Raw genomic sequence first — 19,486 nt, 5'->3', positions numbered from 1 at the left:
TTTCTTTCTTTCTTTCTTTCTTTCTTTCTTTCTATCAAGATACAAGGTGATCAAGGGCAGAGATTTGACTTGAGAGTTGAGATTATCCATCTCTATGTTCTGGTGGGTTTGGGAACCCTTCTGCTCAGATCACGGAGACTATTTTTTTTCCCCTACAGTGATTCCTGGTAGATCTTTAGAGCTAGAAAAGCTGAATAAATCCATTAGACTTTTGTCACAAGAGTCCCTTGGGGACCTGGGCAGCTGTGGCTGCCCCTGGACTTTACATTGGTTTAACCTGGGGCAGCAGTGACCTATAGAAGTAGAGGCACAGAGCGTTCAGGGGTTCTTTTTCTCCTTGTCTAATCAGGGACATTAGTTATGAAGAGTCAGCCTTTTTTCAGCATAAATGTCATTAGGTGCTATGAGGTGCTTTGAGATGCCTTGCAGTGTAATCAGGTAGGCAAGTACCCATGTCTTTATTTTATTTATGTTTTAATTTAAATTTTTAATATGAAAGGGGAAGTATTGCCTCATGTAACTAAAACTTCCAGAGCCCTGGGCTGCAGCCAAGGTTGGATCCAGGTTCTCTAGAGATGCCACAGGAAGTTCCCTGCACCCTGGCTCAGTGCTGCTTGGCTCTGGGCTAGTCATACCCAGAGGAGCCTCTCCCATGTGGAGGTAGAGATGGCCCCATGGCCCACGGCGCCTTTGTCTATGGCTGTCTCCTGTAGCTTCATACACCTGCCCAATTTCTGTTCTTCGGCTCTTTTTGAATAGCTCTGAACCTGTTCTTTCCCATTCTAGAGCTGAGAATTTCTCTTGATTTCACACTATAACCCCAATGACCCTTGGACCAGGTCTGATAGGTCCCTGGTCTCTGTTTAACTGGGTTCCTTTGTTTTAAATAATATAAGCGGGACATGAATGATTGTAATTTCTTTTTGCAGGAGAAATTCCACCTTGTTCTTTCACCATGTTTGCTCAATTCAGGGAGAAATCCATATTCTCATACAGCATTATTCGAAGTGAGAATGGAAGGCAGATGGCTGGATTTTGAAGATTTGAAGGGGTGGCTGGTATTAATATGGGTGCTGCCCTGGTCTCTGCTCTTCCAGTGGTGTGCCCTTTCCTATGTGGAAGCGATCATTGTCCGCTGGCTGCCAGATCAATGGGTGACATTGTGCAGGGATTGGTATTTGTTTAAGAGAAATCTCTCCGACTGACCCAATTCCTGTAATGCATAAAAAAATGACAGAAGTAATATTTTTGTTCTTGTTTCACTTTAATTCATCTTATTTGATCAGAGCTGAGCAAAACTGACATCTCATCAAACTCCAAAGTGTGTTTCAGCACTAGGTTCATCGGAGGGTGGCATTTAAAACACAGACATTGCAGGAACAAATGTATTTGCCAATCCCGTCCAGCAATGTAAACCTGACCTTTCTCCTGTAGATTTATTGACACGGGCCTGTTTTGTATCATATTTCATTATTATGAGTGGAAGGATTGAAAGTTCTTCTCCTGGAAAACAACTCAGTTGGGGCTGGAGTGGCCAATATACCTTCTCTTCACAGAGAGAAAGAAGGAATTAGAAAGTCAGGTACTGACAGGATTAACACAATTCCTCTAAGAGTGTCTTTAATTAAAAACACCCGTTACTAACAGTATGCGCTGGGAAGAAATTTCCATTTGGCATGTGGTGGGAGCAGAGGAAATTGCATCCAAGGTTACTTTCATTTCCTTGTTGGGGGATACATCACAGGTTCCCTGCGTCTGGGAGCCCTGAGACGTGCCCCAACCACCAATGCAGACATCCTTTTCTGATAAATGCTCCACACTGCTTGTCTTGTGACACACTTGGCGTCAGACCCACTACTTCACCAGGCCACACAGCTACAGAAACCATCCATTTGCATGTTTGTGCAACAAAGTATCTATTAGTCCAGAGATTTCCCTGGGCACTGGGGATAGAGCAGTGAACAACAGAAGCAAGATTACTGTTTGCAGGAGTTTCAGTCTTGAGGGAGAAGACAGTTTATAAATAAGTAAACAGTAGGATACGATAATGTTAGAAAGTGATGACTATCCAATATTGTATACAATAGGGAAAAGTAATAGAGAAAGGCTATGGGGTGGCTGGGGCTGATGGGGGGCCATTTTACACAGGCTCTTCAGGGACACTCCCCTGAGGGAGGGAGGAAGAATTTGAGCAGAGGTGTGATTAACGGATGGAGCTGAGTGATGTGGGAGCTAGACCAGAGTCTGTTTTGGGTAGAGCCTATTGTGAGTGCAAAGTCCTTGAGGTGGAAATGTGTTTGGCATCTTTGAGAAACAGAGATAAAGCTAGCACAGTTGAAGCTTCAGGAACTTCTGGATGAGCCCAAGATTAAATTCTGGATGAGCCCAAGAGATGAACAGTGCAGATTGGGTAAGCCTATCTTAGGAGGTTAAAAAGGCCACAAAGGGGAGAGGTGGAGGTTGTTAGTCAGGTGAGTGACAGAAGATTATTTACACATATTAGTAGTCACAGTGGCTGAGGATAGGGACTGAACTGTAAGGGGAAATGGAGGATAATATCAGAAACCAGTTATGTGGTTGTCGGAGCCAGATCTAACAAGAGGTGGTAGTGGCTTGGCATCCTGTGATCTACTGAGCTGAACATGTGTGTGTGTGTGTGTGTGTGTGTGTGTGTGTGTGTGTGTAAATCAATTCTACCTCCCCCCCTCACCATGACCCACAGAAACAGTGGATTCACGCTTCTTTGAGCACTTCAGGCACTAGGTGACAGCATCTATGATGTTCCTGTACCCTTTTCTCCTCTGGACAGAACAGCCCTATTTCTTCCAATCTCTCCTTCATTGATTAAGATTTCTGGATTTCCCTCATCACCCTGACCACTCTTTCCCACTCTGTTCCAGTTCCTATGTGTTTCTCATTAAACACAGGGTCCAGCATCGAGCAAAACACTGGGCATGGGGCTTGCCATTTTACATCCCATCTCAGTCCTACAGAGACTCCCCTCTACCCACTACAAAACCCTGGGCATCAGGTGGAGTGGACTCCACCCCTGGCTGAGGAGAAGACATGACTGGAAGCCAGTGAGTGCGTCTCATCACCCCTGCACACGTGGGTCCAGGCAGGGCCACCTGGGCTTAGCTGAGTCGATGAGATGCAAGGGACCCTGGCTGGGAGTGCTGGTCTGAGACTCTCACTCTTTGTTACTAATTCAATTAGAAATATGGAGTCTTGGGAGTTTTCAGCAGAGAGAGAATACAGGTATGTCATTTGCAGATTGGATCAGGCAATGTCTAAAATATAATTCTGAATAATTAGGTGAATCAATATATTTCCCTTTTTCTGCTTACACCAGTTGGGTTGGGTTTTTCTGACTCTTCGAAAGAATCCCCACTGACAGACCATTCGGAGAAGAGGAGGCCATCACGTCCCTTGAATGGGTCACTCTACCTCCATGGTTGCAGCCTCAAGTTGTCACCTTTGTCAGAAGCTCTACGGTTTCATCAGTGTCTATTGTTTGAGCTCAGAGCCAATGAGAGCTCTCTCTTTCCTATTCAGCAGTTTCCTTCTCAGTTTCCGAGACGTCCTCCGAGGGCTTATGTAAAGCCCTTTTATGAATTTAGTATTTATTAGGCCTCCCTCTTGCGCTCAACACGTATCCATTTTTGCTTGAAATGCAAACTCCCAAGAACCCAGTATTATGACCCATTTGGGGGTGGGGAACAGCCAAGAGAGCCGATAAAACCTAACAGAGCTAAGTCTAATCATGGCCAAAACACACCCATTTGGCTCCCTAATGGCCCAAGGGGGAGGGGGCTGTGAGATCTCAGTGCTTCTGCTTCCAGGGTCATTTCCGACCCTGGGAAGCTCCTGTTAAGCTGCACAGTGCAGCCGTTCTTCACGGGCCTCCGAGAGTCCTGCCTATGATGTGGGTTTTGCAGCTTAACTGGCTGAAGTTGAAGAGCTCAGGGATGGGCCACCTGCCATGAGGAAGAAGCCCGGCTCTCCACCCGGTGACAAAGTGAGGGTCATTGCAGATGGAGGGAGAAATCCGCCTTTTGACCTTAGACAAGGCTTAGGAGAGACCTGGGGATGGTGCCAGGAACTGGCTTCCAGCGTCCCAGGATGGAGAACTGGAGGAGCCCTTGGGGGGAAACTAAAGCCTAGGGAGGGCAGAAACCTGCTGTTGGGGGGACCTAGTGAGTTAGTGCCGGAGGGACCCTGGGGGAAAGTCAAGGTCATCTGTTACTCTTCTAGTCACCGCTTTTCTCAGGACTCCGACAGGGTAGCAGACGGTTAAGAGCTATGGATTTAGCTACTTGCCATTTGGGACATCTGATCCATGTTTTGGTTTCCTGGATTGGTGAGCTGGGCCATTCTAGAGAGGAGGAGACTCTGGGGATCAGAATGCTAGAGAGTTGATGGCAGAGGGCGGAGGTGGCTTCTGGCTCAGGAGACAGATCAATGCTCTGATCTTGACACCCGTGATTTGCTGAGCAGCTCAGAGTGAATCACATTCCCAAACCTCATTTTATCCATCTGTAAAACATGCGTAAATAATACAGTGCTTAAGTGTTAAGCACTCTGCTATCAGTTTCTGTTATGAGCTCATTTAGCCCTTGTGATATTTCTGTGAGCTGTTTGCCATCATCTCTGATCTAAAGATGAGGGGCACTGAGGCAGAGACAAGTTAAGTAATTGGGACAAAGTAGGTCAATTCGAACCCAAGCAGTCTAGATTCAGAAACTACTCTTAACCTCTGTGGTCATTGCCAAAGGATAATAACATCGACAATAAAATAAAATCGGTCAATAATAAAATGTAAATCGTAATAATGAAGTAATAATCATAATAATAGTAATAGTAATGATAATAATTCATCTCACATTTTCTTAGGAATTTTTTTAAAAATTTTTTATTTGTTTTACTTAGTTATACATGACAGTAGAATGCACTTACATACTTTGATGTATTATTCATAGATGGGATATAATTTCTCATTTTTCTGAGTGTACATATTGTAGAATCACACTGGTCATACAGCCTCATACAAACATGAAGTAATAATCTCTGTTTCATTCTACTATCTTTCTTCTTAGGAATTTTTGATGAAATGACATGATTGTATTAACCAGGTCTTTTATTCTCAGATGCTTTCATACCTGGTCAACAATTCATCTGGGGAAAAATGCTCTTTAAATAAAAACCAACCCATCCAGAGCCCATACCCCTAGCCACCTCCTTGACCAGGTCCTTACTCTGTATTACTGCCCTCTGTCTTAATCATGCCAGGACTAGGTACCAGACAATTAGGGACAGTCCCCTGCCCCAGAGGCAGCTGCAATACTTCAAACTAGTCCCTCCTAGACCTGCCGACCCTGCCTTGCCTCCTCTTCCCTGAAGAAACCACAATCAAGACGCTGGCCACAAGCCCCCTCACCGTCCGCCTCCTGACCAGGCCTGGAGCTTCCCAAGGTGGTCCCATGCCATGGCAGGCTTCCTCCTTCTGGCGACTGGTGAGCAACACACTCTTTGCAGTGCAGTCATCTCCTGATCTGTTGGCCTCAGCATCCCTCAAATTTTCTATTAGTTCCCTGTATCTTAAAAGAGTAAGTGGAAGCTCTTTGACAAACAGAGCTGAAAGAAATCTAAGTTATTATCCATCTCCCCGTGGAGAGAGAAATAGGGATGTGTCAGATACTTGCCAGCTGGGCACCGGATATTTCCCATATATGATTTCACTGAATCCTCGTTGCTGTGAACACCAGGAGTTATAATCCCCACTTTAAAGATAGGAAAAACTGAGGCCCAGAAGATTCGGGGAAGGATCTTTGTGGAGTCACCCAGTTAGTAGATGGTAGTTGACTTCTGGTACGTCTGATCTGAATGCGTCTCGCCTCTGCGCCACCCAAGAAGGCACTGGAAGAAGGTGCTGTGAATTCTATTCTAGAAAGAATGGAAAACCAAAAAATTTTCAAAAGCAGTCTTCTCCTTTTCTCACCCATTGTCTCTACTTTCTTCTGCGTCTCAAGGAGATTTTTTTTCTACTAAGCACTTTTTTCTGTGTGCCTCATAACAGCCCCTGCTTCTTCACTTATTAATTCATTCTTCAGCTCATTGTCAACACAGAGGGGAAAGTTTGGCTTCTAAATAACACACGTTTTAATTTTGCCATAGCCTGGATCGATATTCCTTCCCACTTGTTCCCAACTGGCAACTTGTCCTCTGCTGCCATTTCTATGGCCTCTGATTTCTTTCATTGCACTTCTCTTGGCTAAGACAGATGGCTAGGCTCAACTGACAGTCCTGGCCCAGGGACTGACCATTAGAGAGGGTACCCCCACCTTCCATCTCCATGACAGGGCACTACTTCACAATGGGCCGTTCTCTTTAGTGTGAGCAGAAACGTTTGATGTTAGAACTCCCAGAGTTAACCCTTTCAGGGGGCAGAAGGCATGAGCTGCCACCCAGCAGAATATACTGGGGCCAGGGAAGGAGGGCTCAGGTTTCCAGAAAAGAAAGAAAGGGATGTCCTGTGGAGTTGCCAAACATTTCTACTCACAACAGAGAAGCATAATATTTAGCACAAAGAGGGTCATGATCATAGCTGATAATTGGTGTGTTTATCTGCTCTGAATCCTCTCTGTGGCCTCAGCAGCCACCTCCTCCTCTTCGTGGGGGAACCATTCCCAGTGATGTGACATCGGTAGGGTTGACACCATCCCCTTTCCCAGTGTCAGAACTGACTAACTGAATGGGAGTATTGGGATTTCTCTGGAGTGGGCCCATGACCAACTTAAGCCAATGAGCATTAGCCCTGAGATTGCAAATGAACTCACTGGGAAAGCGGTGCCCTTTTGGGGGGAGGCTCAGCTGGTAGGAGGGAGTCATGGAGTTGCTGGTGGCCATATTGCTACCACATGGGCATAGCTCGCCTGAGAACAAAGCCAATGTTGTGGCAAAACAGAGAGGAGGTGGGAGACCATCGTTCTGTTGGCCTAGTTTAGACACCCAGAACCAGTTGAGCCTCAAATTAGATCCTCTGCTTGACTCTCAGTTGTGTGAGCCAATGCTGTCTCTTCTCTTTGTAAGCCAGTTTGAATCGAGTCCTGTCCCTTGCAGCCAAAATAGGCTGTATTAATGCACAGCGAGTCCCCCTCTGAGCGGCACAGAACAGACCCTGCATTTGCTCCAGTCATGCTGGTCCTGGTCTGTCCTTTGTTGACTGTTCCGGTCTTGTCTCTTGAGGTTACCTTTATTGGGAATTCTCTCCTCCTCTCCTGTTTTGCTTGGATAACTTCTATTCAATCTCTGCTCAGATAACATGCCCACCAGACCAATGCAAGCCCTTCTGTTACACACTCTATACACCCTTTATCTTTCCTTCTGAGCATTTAGCACAGTTTGTAATAGTGCATTTATTTTGGTAATTTTCTCATTTCCATTTTCCCTGCTGGAATGACAAACCCATGATGGCCGAGATTCTGTTTTGTTCCCTAATAGATAGATCCCCAATCTCTTGGCATAGTGCCTGACTCACAGTGGGTCCTCAATGAATCTTTATTGAAGCATTGTATATGTGAAATAAGCACTTTCCCTCTGTGGGCACCACACAGTAGTGAGGGACACTGGATAACGTGGGTGTGGGGCCAGCGAAGAAAATCCAGTGGGTGTCTCAATATTTAAGTGCCCCATCAAAAAAGTAGAACTCAGGGCTATGGGAACTACTACCATCAAATATCCAAAGGGTGTCCACTTGGGTGGAGGGAGGCAATTCTGCTTCTGTTCTCCTCACAAGACAATAGGCACAGGAGCAAGGAGACAGCATTAATTTGGTATGAAAAACATCTTAGTCTATGTTTTGTTGCCATAATAAAATACCACAGATCAGGGACTTTATTTCTCGCAGTTCTGGAGACTGGGAAGTCCAATGCCAAGTTGCTGGCATCTGTTGAGGGCCCTCTTACTGTACCACTCACAGAGAAGGCGAGAAGATAAGAGAGGGCAAGAGAGAAAAAGAGGTCCAACTTGAACCTCAAGCCTGTTCATGTCAGCATTCAAGGGGTTAAAAATTCTGATGACGAAACATATCCCATTAGCCCCCCACCCAAATCTGTCCCACTTGGGATTAAGTTTGCAACACATGAACAATGGGGGGGGCACATTCAAACCATTACATTCTGCCCTGGCTCCCCAAATTCAAAATACATTCAAAATACATTCACTCCCTCCTGATAACTCTAAAAGGCTTAACTTGTTCCAGCATCAACGCAGAAGCCCAAAGTCTCATCTAGATCAAATATGAGTGAGACTCCAGGCACAAACATCCTCAGCAAATTTCTTTCCAACCGTGAGCCTGTGAACTTAGCAAGTAATGTGCTCCCCAAACACAATGGTGGGGCATAGACAAGACATTCCCATTCTCAAAAGAAGAAATAGGCAAGAAGAAAATTAAATGATTCCCAGAGTCAAAACCCAACAGGGAAAACAAAATTAAGTCATAAAACTGAAGAATAATCTTTGAGTCCATGTCTGGCATCCTGGATACACTGGGCAAGAGGGTGTTGGGTCCCTAGGGCTTCAGGCCCTATGGGTTTTCTGGGCTCAGTCCACCTAGAAGCTCTTATAGATTGGAGTCTCGAGACTACAGCTTTCCCAGACTGGAGCTGTACATTGGTGGCTTATAATTCTACAGTGTTGGGGACCCTAGTCAAAACTCTGGGGCATTCCTTAGTGAGAACTCTGTGGTGGCCTATTTCCTAAAGCTCCACTAGGCTTTATTTGGGGGCAGGGGGGGCTATGCAATGGTTCCACCCCACCCTGGTGATAAGTCTCCGCCTGGGTCACCAGGCAGTCCACATATCCTTTGAAATCTAGAGCTGCTAACATGTCCACATTGCTCTTGCAATTTTTGTACCTGCAGAAGAGTACCCTGTGGATCCTGCCAGGTTTACAGCTTGTACTTCCAGAGCTGAGGGTCTGACTGCACCTGGCCCACTTGAGCCATGGCTAGGGTGGCCAAGAGGCACGGTGCTGGAATTTGGAGAGCAGAGTCCAGAGGTAGACTTGGACAGCACGTGCTGAGATTTCTCTGGGGCCTTTCTGGAAACCTTGCCCTCAATGTACTAGCATGCCTCTGAAATGCAGTCAGAGTCTTTCCTCCACTCTCTGGATGAATAGAACATGGCTTCCTTCTATCCATATTAATCTTCCTAGCAGAGTCCCTTGGCCACACCTTTAGCATTTCCTCCCCAGCAGGCTTCCTCACTCCCCCTCTCTTTTTAATTTTCCATTTTTTTTCTGTTCTGCTTCTGCTTAATTTTAAATTCCATTTTCAAATTATGTCTCTATTCTCCCATTTTACTTTCAGAGGCCAAAAGAAGCCTTAAAGCTTCTTGAACACTTGGTTGCTTCGCTATTTCTCCTGTCTTACCTTCCGAGTTCTAGATAGGACAATTTCACAATGTTCTTTGCAAGTGTGTCATAGGGATGGCTTCACTCTGGTTTCCAATACCTTGTTCCGTGCTCCCATCTGAGACTTCATCAGAATGGCCTTTGCTGCCTATGTTCTTCCAGTATTCTGCTCTTGGCCACATAAATAGCGCCTATAATCCCTAAGACTTGGACTCCCTTCCCAGGAGACCTCTTCATTATTGCCCCACATGCTCCATTTATGTGGTCTAGGCTTTGTCTAACCTGCTCCTCCAAACTCTTTCCGTCTCTACCCATCACCAGCCCAAAGTTGCATCCACATTTTCAGGTCTTCCTTTTAGCAACAGCCTCACTTCTTGGTACCAAGTTTCTGTCTCAGTTTGTTTTGTGCTGCTATAATAACACAAAATACCCATGATTGAGTAATTTATATAGTAAAGAGACTTGTTTCTCACAATTTTGGAGCCTAGGAAATTGAAGTTTAAAGTCAAAGGCTCACAAGTGGCAGGGGTTTTCTTGCTGTGCCATCCCATGGCAGAAGGCAGCAGGACAAAAGAGCATGCGTGAGAGACGGAGAGCAAGTGATCCAACTCACAGACTCCAGCACTTTTATAATCAGCATTAATCCGTGAATGAGGGTGGAGCCTGTGACCTAAACACCTCTCCCTAGGCCCCACCTTCCAACCCTGCTGCTGGGGATCAAGTTTCCATTGCATGAACTTTACATACAAATAATAGCAAGGAAGGAATAGGTAGGGGCCAACTGAGAATTTTAAAGATAGATGGAAATCTATACGATTTTATATATTTATTAAAGTTTTCATAAGGAAGCTTTGGGTTTTGTGGGCTTTTGGCTATATTTTCAAAACTCAGAATCAACCAGATTCTTTATTTCAAAGAATTGCATTAGGATCATCATGTAGATTCAACTTCTATCCTCTACAGGATGACTCAGTGGTGGGGTTCTCCTGGCGCGGGCCCTGTAATGAGGCCCCACTACCTTGTCTAAAGTGCGGGTTCTCCTCTACTCTTTCTTGGTGCTCCTGGAGCAGGCTACCATGTCTAAAGAGCCTGCTGACTGGTCTCTCTGTGGTCAACAAGCCACAGGGTGTCAATATGCACCTTATAGCTAATATTGCACAGAAATAGGATTTTTGATGAGAGACGTGGTTGCTAATAAAGATGGGCCTGCTGGCAAACTAGTTAATATCTTGACTTCCGTCAGGCCCTTGCCACTTCCACACAGATGACTCCAATGAGATAAATTACTTTTCCACCAGTATAAACATGACTGCAATCAATACAGTTAGCAAATAACATGCTTTTCAGAAGAAGAGAAAATACCAATATTAAATACATCTATATTGACATGAAGCCGGTTGGTTGGTCTGAGGGTGTGTGTGTGTGTGTGTGTGTGTGTGTGTGTGTGTGTGTGTGTGTGTGGTGTGCCTGTGACCCTCAATAAAAAGAACCTTAGAGTTGAGCATCTGCTCATGCCCCAAGGTGGCTGAGGACACACACTCTGCTCTGTCCTAGATGTAGGTTCTGGGGAAAGCAAAGTGAGAATCATGCAAAGAGAGTTAGCTTTTTCTAGAAAAATGTTTTTTAGTGACTCTGATCTCTTTCGGTTGGAGGCTTGAGTTCCCTACTTATCTTACCTGAGGCTGCAGAATCCTTTGTCAAATGTTGCTGCTTTGGTTTCATTTACATCACCTACTAGGAGGGAATAATTTCCCCTAAGTGAATCTGAAAGGATCTGATGACAACATTGGAGCAACCTTGACCCAGGAAGGGAGGTCTTTCTATCTTGGCTGTCCTTGACTTTGTAAGCACTGCTGGAATAGAGAGGCTCCCATTCAGACTTCCCACCAGCCCCTTGGGATTAAATTAAGCCAGAGCAGAAACTGCTGAAGAAAGGTGATTGGAAGAATAGAAAATGTAATCACATCAACACTATCCAATATTTATTGAATACTCATTATGGATCAGCCCTGGGTTAAGCATTTTATATCAATTATCTCATTTAATTCTTGCAACCATTATGTACTCTTAAGATCTCTAATTTACAGATGAGCAAACACAGAACTGAATGAGTATAGAAGAACGGTGAGTGTTCTCTTAGAAGGGTGCAGGAATGGCCTCTTTGAGAAACTGCATTTGAGCTAAGAAGTGAATCAGAAGTGGGTTGTGAACCCTGTGGATAGTCATCTGAGAGAGGGTGTTCCAGACAGAGGGTAGAGCATATGCAAAGGTCTCTATTTGGGGCTTCTTCAGTGTGCTTGACATACACCAGAGGGACGGTGTGTCCGCCAAGGTCAGGTCTGGAGGAAAAGTTGTAGGATGTATCAGAGAGACTTACCTGAGATCACCAAGGCGAGATTTTTGGGTGTTTGAGGACTATGGCAAGAAGTTGAATTTTATTCTAGTGTGAAAGTGGTGGCTATAAAAATTAAATAATGGGTTCAAAGTGGTTTATGAGCTATAAAACATTCCACATGTTATTTTAATATTTCATTAGTTCATTCATTCATCACTCCCTCTCCATGTTGGTCCACACCCAGGAGGCTTTATCCAAGGGGCTCAGATTCAAAGCAGGTGGAGCTATTTCCTGGATTCCATATAGACTGCTAATGGACCAACCCTGTCCTCTAAAACTTGTGTGTTAAGAATTGATCAGGTGGGAGAAGACAAGAATAAGGCAGTCCCTCGGAATCACCTTCTGATTCCTTCCCCAGTGACTCAGACATTATAAGAAGACCTGTTTCCTTGCATGGGGAGCTGTGTAATGGGCCATGGCAAGATGAGCCATGACCACTCTGAAGATGAGTTGGAGTAGTTCCAGGGAGAGTTTCATTTTTAGTCACCCAGAGATTTATTCTGGGTGAAAGTTAGTGTAGCCTTGAAGAAAATATCATTAAATATCCTCTTCTCCTGCACTCACAGGAAAATGCAAAACACTGAATTTCCAAACTTGCTAAGCAGAGATGGAGGATTTGCATAGTCGCACGTTGGTTTCCAGGCCCTAAATTTGGATTCACTCTATGCATATACGTAAGGAATAAAGCAATAAAGCACACAAAAGCATAAAGTAATTCACAGCTGATGTGTCTGAGACATGTCCAAGCCAGGATGCAATTACTTGGCAGTCACCCAAATCTGGAATCCTCTATACCTAAAAAGTAGGGGACAAGAATATGTTTTCCTATATTCTTGGTCTAAGACTTGTATTTTTTTTTTTTGCCAATTTGATGGATTTAATAGTTTTTTACTATTGTCTTAATTTTAGTTTTCTTTGTCACAATTAAAGCACTTTTAAAAAAAGAAAAGGATGGGGACCCATCCAAGATGTTGTGGGCGTGGTGGTTAAGAGGGTGTGTGCTGGTCTCAGATTGTCTGGGAGTGAGCTCTGACTCTGCCATTTATAAGATGGGTGACCTTGCACAGCTTATTCACAGTCTCGTTAATGCTCAGTTTCCATGGCTATAAAACGAGGATGATACCTCACAGGGTTGTTAGGAGACTCAATGAGATAATAGATACGTGACATTTAGCATGGTATCTAGTTTTCACTAAATGTCCAATGAGTGCTGTTATTATGCATTATTAATTAGAAGGCATAAAACAAAAAACTGAATTCTGCAGCCAAATCAAGGACCAATACAAATTCAAATATCTGGATACTTGAAGACAATTAAAATAATTTGTGGATTTATTTCCAGTGCAATTCAGATGCTTAGAAATGTTTAGGTATCAATCCAGAGAAGTAACCACATCTGGTCCATTGTTTGCCTTTCCCAAAGGGGAATCTTTGAACATACTGTTGACAGAGGGGATAATTTAACCCTTATCTTAATCCAGGTCTGCAAAAATCTTACAGCTGAGTTTTGTTCCTAATTGCATTCCAATATAATTTTATTTTTATTCTTCCCAACAAAATCCTGGATCCTGTGCTCTTTTAGGGAAGAGCGGTCTCTGTTCATTTGGAAAGGCCTTGTGGTTCATTCAAGGAAAGGGTTGGGGGTGTTTCCCTTTCTTCTCCAGAGCCACCCATCCTCAGGCCCTGAGAGGGTTGAATCCTGCACACAGTTGCAGCTCCTGATACGCCCCCGCCTCCATCCTGTACCATCCGCAGAGCAGCCCAACTCAAACTAAGGTCCCTTCTGATCTCTCCTAAGGTAGAAATTGCAATCTAGGACTTTACCTACCTGGTCAAAACCTAGGGCCCAGGCAAGTTAAGTGAGCCATGGTTGTCCTTGCTAAGTCCCATGGAATCTTCTCGAATCAGTTTCTACCTAAAACTTTTTCTTTGTCCTTCAGCCACTAGCTCCCAGAAACCTCATTTCAAGATATAAAAATAGTTGCATATCATTCTACAAACAAACTCTGAATCCAGTTTGGGCTCAGTGGATCCTATCTTAACCCTACCCTTGGCATGAAGGGCCAATTCAGGAAAGGTAAAGGAAGAAGAGCAGGGAAAAGTTAAAAATCACTGTATATAATTTAATTCTGCTAGCATGTATTGATGCCTACTGCATGTCATGCCCTGTCCTGAGCACTAGAGTGAATAAACCCTGACACTGGCCTTAAAGAGAACAAGTCAAATAAGGGAGACAAAAGATTCATCCAGTAAGGACCAGGACAACCATTATGTGCATGGTAGAGGGGGCAGGGGTGTCAGAAGGCATCTCCTGGGACGTGGCCTTGGAACTGACTTTGTAGGATTGAATAGGAATTGCTCACATGGAAAGGGAGGTAAGGAAGGGAATCAGCAGGCTCGGATCTTGCTACTCAAAGTGTGGTCCCTGGACCACCAGCAGCAGCAACATCTGGGAGCTTTTGGAAATGCACCATCTCAAGTCCTATCCTAGGTCTGCCAAATCATCACCTGCATTTTCACAAGGTGTCTGATGATTCCTGAGCCCATTAAAACCCGAGATCACTGGTCTAGGAGTGAACACTCAGAGCAGAGAGAGGAAAGAGAGACACTGGGCCTGCCTAGGGAATTGTAAGCACTTAGACCAGCCAGGGAACCAGCCAGGGGCAGAGGCAGAGGGAACTAGAGAGGCAGATCTCATGCCCATGCTGCATTTGCAAGAAGACAAGACTCTCCTTAACCTAAGGTCCTCTGCTAGGAACCCCCAGACCTTTCCAGTAGCAGAAGAGACTCCATCCACGATCAAGTGGGGAATTGGCAGCTCGACTCTGGCCTCTGTCCCACCTGTGGCCAGAACTGACCTGGGTTTGCATTTCCTCCTCCAGGCTGAGGTCCAAGAGAGCCGATTCAGCTGTTTACCTCTGCCCACATCACAGCGCTGCTCTGATGAAAGTTCATACAGACCAATCAATCAGGCCGATTTCAATTAATCCTAATTGTCCTGTTGGGATTCCTTGCCAATAACCAAGATGTGGTGAGTCCCTGGCCTGACTTCATCTTAGCTTTCAGGATTCCTGTGGATGCTGGAGGCAGCTTTGTCCTGTCTTGAACTCGGCCCTTCTCTCTGCGTGGGTGTGCTTATGTGTGCACGTGCATAGGAGTGTGTGTGCATGTGTGTGCACAGGGGTGTGTGTGCATATATGTGTGCGCACATCTGTGTAGCACACAGTGTAGCTCCTAACCCACAACTTCCTTCTTCCTAGGGTGCCTTTTCGAGGAGTAAGGGAAGCTCCATCAGGCAGATTGGTAACATACACACTGAGAGGGAGGGAGGATCTTACTTCAAAGAACTTATGGACAATCCCTTGACTTGGTCTCCTTTTCCTCACCTCCTGGCAGCCATACAGATGCTTTCCTTATCCCTTGATCACATGCCCATTCCCCCAACTTTTCTTCCTATGGTCTTTGCACATGCTGTTCCCTTTGCCGGGAGTGCCCCTCCCTTCCAGTGTCCCACTGGAAGCACTGTCAGCTCAAGCTGTGCCCCCTCCCTGAAACCTGCTTGACCCTTCTGGGCAGAGCTCATGGTGCTCCCCTCTCCCTTTCCGTAGTCAGAATTCAGGCCTCTACCTGAATGTTTCCCAGGCTCCCCTGAGGCTGGGATTTGTGGGAAGAGTCCTCACATATTTATTTATTTATTTATTTTTTGGTGAAAAAGTCTGGCAAGGAAATAAGAGTTAGCTGGGCACAGTGGTGCCTGCCTGTAATCTCAGCAGCTCAGGAGGCTGAGGCAGGAGGATTGCAAGTTCAAAGGCAGCCTCAACAATTTGGCAAGACTCTGTCTGAAAATAAAAAATAAAAATGGGCTAGGGATGTGGCTCAGTTAGATTAAGCACGAGTGAGTTCAATCCTTCGAACCCCACCCCCCCCCCAAAAAAAAGAGTTAATTTAAAGAATGCAAATAGCCTCAAATCTTTCCTCAATGCTGCCTGACCATCCACAAGTGAAAGGTGGGCAAAAAGATGTGAACGGGAATATTGGAAGAAGAGAAAAACGTAGGGAACTTGGTAATTTTGCAGAGGCTGACCCAACGAGGATAAATAATGTTTCTCCCTGGCATTTTGAACCCCAGAAAGAGGCCCTCCCAAAGTCAGGCAGATTTAGGGAGTTTTTGCATCTCATTCCCAGCTAAACAAGCCACCTGTCCCATGTGGAACAATGAGATGCAAATGAGACATCAGAGCCACCAGGAGGGATAGGTTCCACCTCCAGCCACAAGCCCCTATCAGAGCAGTATGGCAATCAGAATTCAAGGGCAAGATGGTGGGGAGCTCTGATGCCCCTGGACTTGGAGCAGGTTGTCTTAGGGAGCTCAGGGTGGCAGGAGCAGACAGGACTGGAGCCATTCCTGCTGGGTTCACGTCCAAGGTCCACTATCAGCCTCGTGGTCTTGAGAAGCTGCTTGACTTTGCCAAAGCTCACCCCCTCGTCTGAACAGCTGAGATCTGTACAGTAGCTTCCTCCTTCCAGAGTGGGAAGCCCGTAGCGTTGGGCCAGCTGCACCCACATGCCCAATAACTGGTGGCTGTGATTATGCCTCCTGACCTGACAGTCAGAAACAGAAAAGGTGCCCAACAGGACCCAGGTGTATATGAACCTTGCAGTGAGGGGCAGATGCCAAGCAGAATAAGAACCAAAACCATTCTAAGCAAAGACACCTCGGTCTTGCATAGCACCCTCCACTGGGTCTTCACAGAAGCTCAGAGCTGGTACCTGTGACTAGACGGCCTAGTTCTGGTTTAGCTGTGCTCTGGGAAACTTAGCAAGACTTGAGGCCTCTCTTTCCTCCTCTAAAGTGGTTTCATGCACAACTATCTCATGAGGACTGAATAACGTGGTACAGCAATGCACGTGAGAGTGGTTAATAAATGCGTGAGCAGGAGATGGTTTCTTTGCAGTGTTCTCAGGAGGGGGTGGGGTGTGCTCTTTGTTAAGATTCTTGTTGGACCGCGGATTGGGGGAAAAGTGGAAGTTTCTTGTGTTTTTTCCACTCCTCACTCCTATTAGACACCAAGTTCATTAAGGCCTTACTGCCTCGTTCATTCGACATGTGTTCACTGAAGGCCAATGAAGAGTCAGGTGCTCTAGGGGCTGGGATGCAGTGTACTATTTTGGATGTGTTCACTGCCCTGCGGGCCCCTAAGATCCATGCACCATGCAGCCTGGACATGACGTCACTGTCTATGAAAGACAAGGCAACTCCAGCCCAGAGAGGTTCAACAACATCATGCTACTTAAAGATAGCACAGCAAGATGGTAGATGGTTAGATTCCAAGACCTCATGGAACTGTAGTAAAATGTTATATTAAGAATCTAGTGTAGTGTGGATACCTACTGAGAAATTACCCTGGACTTGATTTTAGTCCATTTTAGATTCCTTAAAATAAAGGAAAGTAAACCCCGGCCACATTGGACAATGATGGGGAGAGATGGGGGAAAGGCCTCCCCTATGAGAAAGTGCATGGGCTCCACAGTGGGATCATGAGCTCTGAGTGTAGCAGAAGGCGTCTGGGTGCAAAGAAAATCTATGGGCATCAGTCACAGAGGGCTTCCCTGTAAGGCGGCCAGCCGGGTAGAGACAGGTCAGGGAGATCCAGTGACTTCCAGTGCACTTAGAATAACATCCAAAGGCCCTACCCTGGACCATCTGCTATTGCAGAAAGCAAGGAAGGACTGAAACAGACACACCACACACCACACATGCACGCACACGTGCGCGCACACACCTCCCAATGATGTCTAAAGGACACAGGAGCCCAGTGGAAGAGTTCTCAGTGGCCATGTCTACAACAATTGAAACAACAAAATAAAGTAGTATTGGATTATAATTAAAAGTATAAAAAAGGATAAAATAAATATTCAGAAACCTATGTGGATATAAATAAATACATAGGGAAAACAGATAAATCCCCTGTGCAGGAAAAACAAATTCAAAAGCTCTCCTTTCATCTACAAGTTCCACGGGACCTAGCCCCTGCCTACCTCTCGGACTCCATCTCCTGCCACTCTTCCTCTCAGCCTCAGAGCATCTCTGGGGCCTTGGCACCTGCTATTCCCTTTACCTGGGACATTCTCTGATTCTCCATGTAGCTGGTGGCCTCTTATCGTGTGGGTCTCAGCTAAACTTCACCTCCACAGAAAAGGCTTCCCTGATCACCCAGGCCGCTCTCTATTCCTTTGTTCTGTTTTATTTTCATCACAGCACTTCTTTCAAAATGATCTTATTTACTTTATTGTTGCTCATTTGCCTTTCCATCCTATTAAAAAAAAACAAAACTGAAGCATGAGAACAATAACCTTTGCTGTCTTCTTCACCTCTGAGTCACTGATGCCAAACAGGGCACTTGGTACATAATAGGTGCTCAATAAATATTTATGGAATAAATAAATAAATGAATAAATTAATGCTATCAATCTTTGCATCCTTAGAGCCAGGCACACTTTTGAGCAGAAAAGATGTATTTTTTTCCACCACGGACATTTTCAGTTTAACAAATGAATGGGTGAAAAAGCAAAGAAAAAAACCATTTGAGTATGAATAAGTGAATGAAAAATGTTTATAAGACCTTGGGCTGGCCTCCTATAATGCATTACTAGGGAATTCACCTGCCAGGTGAATTCTGCAAGGTTGTCTTGTATGCTGGGCTAGAGAAATACACCCTGCTTGGAGTTTGTGGGTAATTTGGAGCTTGGCTTTTAGAGAGGCCTGTGAGCTTCTCCTGTCTAAACATTTAATGAGGCTTTTGGAACAGATAATTTGGAAAGGATGCCACAGAGATGAGGGCCAGGGTGTAAAATTAGATGGATTTTCTTATTGAAATAACTTCCAGTCATCTTTCCCTATGTGGCATAATGATTAAAACTCATAAATTACCATTAACCACAAAGTGAGCAAACAGTGAACTTGCGAGCATCTCCTCTCCCAGATCTGGGTCTCCGGAGCCCTTGGGGGAGGTTTGATGGCTGCAGCAAGGTCCTTTACCTGGAAGCCCAGAAGTCACATTAGGGAAGAACCTCAAAGGCCACGTGGTCCCCAAATACAGAGTAGGTGTGTGCAGCTTCTGGAAGCTCTTCCTTCAGGAGAAGGCCCAGAGGAACTAAGTTTAAGGCCCCTTACCTTCAGGTGACATCCCCCAGCTTCTGTGGCTCTGGTGTGTATGGTGTGGAGCATGGAGGGACTCCCCGCCCCCGTTAAGCATCAAAGCTGCGGTGCAATCCCATGGTGGCCATCTGGGGACCTAGAGAAAGACAAGAATGGCTTTCCTGTCCCAATATAGCCCCAGCGGGGCTTAGAGTGGTGAGTCCCAAACTAGGTATTGAATCCACATCTTCCAAGGGTTTTTAAAATGGGAATTTCCAAGTCCCTCTCTGGACCAGTGAGTGAGTCAGCACCTCTCAGGATGGGGCTGGGGAAAGCCGTATTTTTCCACAGCTCCCTTAGCACGTTCCTTGTTTTCTAACATCATCAAAATGGAAAGGAACAAAAGGAAGGGGGCAGCTGTTTCCAGGCACTGGACCCAAGACACTGGACCCAGGACACTGCAGGTCTGTGATGCCTGAGGGCAGGATCTGTGTCTGCTGAACTTTCTGCTCAGGAGCATCAAACAAAGAGAACAGGAGGGA

This window comes from Spermophilus citellus (assembly GCF_964194105.1).
Source record: "Spermophilus citellus genome assembly, chromosome: 18".
NCBI classification, from domain to species: Eukaryota; Metazoa; Chordata; class Mammalia; order Rodentia; family Sciuridae; genus Spermophilus; species Spermophilus citellus.
The sequence above is the reverse complement of the archived record's forward strand: the minus strand, read 5'-3'. Positions refer to the sequence as shown.